We start from the raw sequence: 4627 nt of genomic DNA on the forward strand, positions 1-4627 counted from the left end.
GCTCTTAAATCTGAATAAATTTTTAGTCCACGGCCCGCTCGTAGTCATCGACTGTTCTCGACAAAACGAGTCGATCAAGAGCGCCACTGTGGATGTTCGCGTAGAGTTTGATTGCAAGGAGAACATTCCCTCTAATACCACAGCTTACTGTCTTATCATTCACGATCGAGTGGTGGAGTACAATCCGCTCACCAACGTTGTGCGCAGAATCGTATAAGCGCGATGATATTCAAAATATGAAGAGAGAATAATAGAGGCGCACACTTCGAGTACCGCTAACAACGACGATGGACGAGCCGATCTTCGTCGATCTTCAAGGTTTCGTAGTTAACGAGAGATTCGTCGCAAAAGAAGTAGCCGTGTTAAGAAATGGCGCGGAATTGACGCATCACATCTTTCGCGCACCAATGTCTTGGGATCTGCTAACGAGAGCGGAAAAATTGCGAGCGTGTTGGTTAACATATAACCATCATCAACTAAAGTGGAATGACGGACACGTGAATTACGGATCGATGAAAAGACTCGTTCGGGACGCTGTATGCCGAGAATCTAGCCCCGATTCGACGATAAGAATCTACGTCAAGGGTCATGAGAAGAAAAAATGGCTAATCGAGATCTTAGGGAACGTCGCCGACGATCGCGACGTAGCCGTCTCCGTCGAGACCATCGACGCCGATTACGAGGACATCAAACGTCTGGAGACTCTAAACGCTTTGCGGGCCTTTCGCTGCGGATATTATGCGAAGAATTGCGCGTTGGAGAACGCTTGCAAATTGCACGATCGGTGGTTCGAACGACGCGATCATTTGCGTAATATGTGCGATTGATTTATCTTTACATATTAAACCAACACTATTTTTATCGCGAGCGCGTATCTTTACGCGATAAGAGAGCGCCAACGCTTACTACAAAAGGCGCGAAAGAAGGATAGCGCGAGAGCGAGAGGATGTTGAAGAAGGAAAGAGAAGCGAAAAGAATCGACGCTTCGTTTAATATATAGCATTTATTCGTAAAAATCACATTTTACAAATGCGCACGTGCGATACACGAAGTATATAAGTATGAACAAAAATAAAATTTTATTAGCGTGTAAAGTTACAGCTGGAAGAACGGCTGCGATTCGGGCTCGTAACCCTCCAATTGTACATTCGCCGGCGGTTCATCCTCGTCGACCGTAGACGGTTCGGCCTCGTTCTCCATCGGCTGCGATTCGCGCTCTTCGCCGATTAGCTGCGATTCGGGCTCCTCGTCGATCGGTCGCGATTCGGGCTCCTCGTCGATCGATCGCGATTCGGGCTCCTCGTCGATTTTCCGCGATTCGTGCTCCTCGTCGATCGGTGACGCGACGACTCGTCTATGGGAGCGTCCCGTTTGACCACGTTGATATTGACCACGGTCCCGATTTCGCAACGTGGTCAATCTCAATGTGGTTAATCGGGACGCTCCCCATCTCCCGACTTACCTTTCCATAAGATTCTCGCTGAGTTTCCTGAATTAACTCGTTTTGCTCCTATATCCACAACCAAGATTCATCAAATTAAACATCATATTATTACAAAAGGACCACCAATTGCTTCAACTCTTCGCAGATTGTCACGAGAAAAATTAAAATTTGCAAGGGACGAATTTAATTTTATGGTGAAACAAGAATTTGTCGACCATCAAGCAGCACCAGGGTATCGATCATGTAACTTTTCCCCTGGGGCGAAAACGTAAAAAGTGAAAAATTTTGCCATTATTTTCAATGGTAATTTTTTTCACTTTTCACGTTTCCGCCCTAGAGAAAAAGTTACATGATCGATACCCTGGGCAGCTCCACTTCACATGGTTCCCAAAAACGGACTGAACTCGTGAAGACTTTGCGGTGACTATCGGGCTTTAAATGCAGCCACTAATCCAGATCGATAACCGCTTCCTCACATCCAGGATTTCACTGCTGGTCTACACGGTCAAAATATATTTTCAAAAATTGATTTAATTAAAGCCTATTATCAAGTGTCAGTTGCAAAAGAAGACATACCCAAAACAGCTGTTACTACTCCATTTGGCCTTTTTGAATTTCTTGCGGTGCCCTTTGGTTTGCGTAATGCTGTTCAAACTTTTCAACGGCTTATGAATATTATACTATCTGGACTTGATTTTTGTGTCCGTTATCTTGATGATATTTTAATAGCCTCAGTGGATGAGAAAGAATATTCCAAACATCCTCATACTGTGTTTTCTTGTCTCAAACAATTCGGCATGACTATTAATTTGTCCAAATGTCTTTTTGGTAAAGATGAAATTTCTTTCCTTGGTTATTTAATTTCCAAACAAGGAATTAAATCGACATCTGAAAAAGTTAAAGCCATAATTGATTACAAAAAACCGAGAACGATTCATGAATTACGAAGATTTATAGGAATTATCAACTTTTATCGTCGTTATCTAAAGAATGCTGCATCACATCAAACAGTTCTTACAGATTATTTAAAGGATAGCAAGAAAAGAGACAAAAGATTAATCACCTGGACTTCTGAAGCTGAAGAAGTCTTCAAAATTTGAAAGAAGGAAAGAAGGAAGTCTTACGAGTCACAACCCTCGAGCACATCCAGCTTCGACTGTACCTTTTATCCTCACTTGTGACGCATTGGATTTTGCAGTAGGTGCATTCTTAGAACAAATAATTGATGGGATTAACAAACCAATTGCTTTTTTCTCAATGAAATTAGACACTCAACGCAATTACAGTACTTACGACCGTAAACTTCTTGGTATTTATTTAGCCATCAAACCTTTTAGATACATGCTTGAAGAACGTCAAATTCTTATTCGGACAGATCACAAACCTCTAATTTACGCTTTTCAACAAAAATGAGATAAAGCTTCACCCAGACAAATCCGATATCTTGATTTCATCGCTCAATTTTCAACCAACATCGAGCATATTTCTGGTAAGCAAAATGTAGTTGCAGATTCCCTCTCAAGAAATGAATCCGTTTCAATGCCAGTCATAGTTTCTCTGGAAGAATTAGCCGAATTGCAAAAAGAAGATGAAGAATTAAAAATACTAATTTTTCCCTCAAGCTTCAAAAACTTATTTTTACTGGTTCGACTACACCCATTTTCTGTGACTGCTCCACTCTTAACATTCGTCCTTATGTACCTCCGCAGCTTCGTAGAAGAATATTTGATGTTGTCCATGGTTTATCTCATCCAAGTGGTCGTTCTACCTGTAAATTAATACAACAAAAATTTATTAGGTGTACAAATAAGTTTCCGCCGTTTTTTATTAAAAATTGGGCATTTATTGTGAAAGAACGGAACCTAATGTTTTATTTGAAATATTGTCCATCGCTTGCCACTACTTTTTCCCATCTTTCTGGCAGCATACGGATACCGCGTCGGAAGAATGCTTCATCTTTTGAGGCTATCCACGAATCGACCCAATTTTTGGTATCTTCATATGATGTGAAGTGTTGCTCAGACAGGCCATGCGCCATCGATCTAAACATGTGGAAATCAGAAGGAGCAATGTCTGGTGAATACGGCGGGTGAAACTTAATGAAATTTATTTAGTTAAAAATAGTGCAGTCAAACTATTGTGTAAAAGAAAACTACTGGAATTAAGAATGAAAGAAACTGAAAATCCAGCCGAGTTTTTTAATGACTTTGAAAAACTGATGAATGAACTAAAAAATGCTGGTGAAACTGTGAGCAACGATGATAAATTAAACTATCTACTGTTGACGCTTCCTAAGAGTATGTCACATATAGTTGATGTAGTTGATGCTTTACCAGATAAAGGCAAATCAGTAGAATACGTAAAATCCAAACTAACATTAGAATTTCAAAAACGTGAAGATAACAATGGTAACATAAAAAATAATCTTTAAGCATTTAATTCCCAAATGCCAAAAAAGGTAAGAATTTTAATCAACAACAAAATAACAAATATTTTAATTCAAGAAACTTCAACAATAATCAACCGAGCAATTCAAGATATCAAAATAATCAGGAAAAGCCAGATAATTAGATAAAAAGATGTTATAAATGTAACAGACTAGGACACATAGCGTTTTTGTTGGAACAATTCAAATGGACAAAACAGATATTCAAGAAATCTCAACAGAAGTAATTTAATGAGAATCGCTGGAAATTCAGTTGTAAATGACGAAAGTGAAAGAAATACTTTTAATGTCGAAGTTATGACAACGGCTAAAAAGTCAAATGAAAAAAACATGTTAGTTGAAGAAGTTACATGGTTATTGGATAATGATTGCTCAGATCATATTGTGTGAACTCTGATAAATATTTCTCGACGTCTGTAAAGTTGGAAACTCCTGTGGATATTAAAGTGGGTGATGGCTTCTCACTACAATCCGATAAAATTGGAAATATTACTATTTTTTTTAACGTTGCTGATAAACAAATTGAAACCGAAATAAAAGACGTTTATTATGTGCCAAAAATGAAACAAAATTTATTAAGCATTTCGGCTATTGTTGGTCAAAAGAATAGAGTTATATTTGAAAACAATAATGCAAAAATTTATAATAAAAGAAAAGAACTAATTGCTATTGGTGAAAAGAAAAAGAAACTTTATGCATAAAATGGAAAAGTTATAAATGACGAAAATATTGAAACC

Source organism: Formica exsecta, unplaced genomic scaffold (assembly GCF_003651465.1).
Source record: "Formica exsecta isolate Colony F162 unplaced genomic scaffold, ASM365146v1 scaffold578, whole genome shotgun sequence".
NCBI lineage: Eukaryota > Metazoa > Arthropoda > Insecta > Hymenoptera > Formicidae > Formica > Formica exsecta.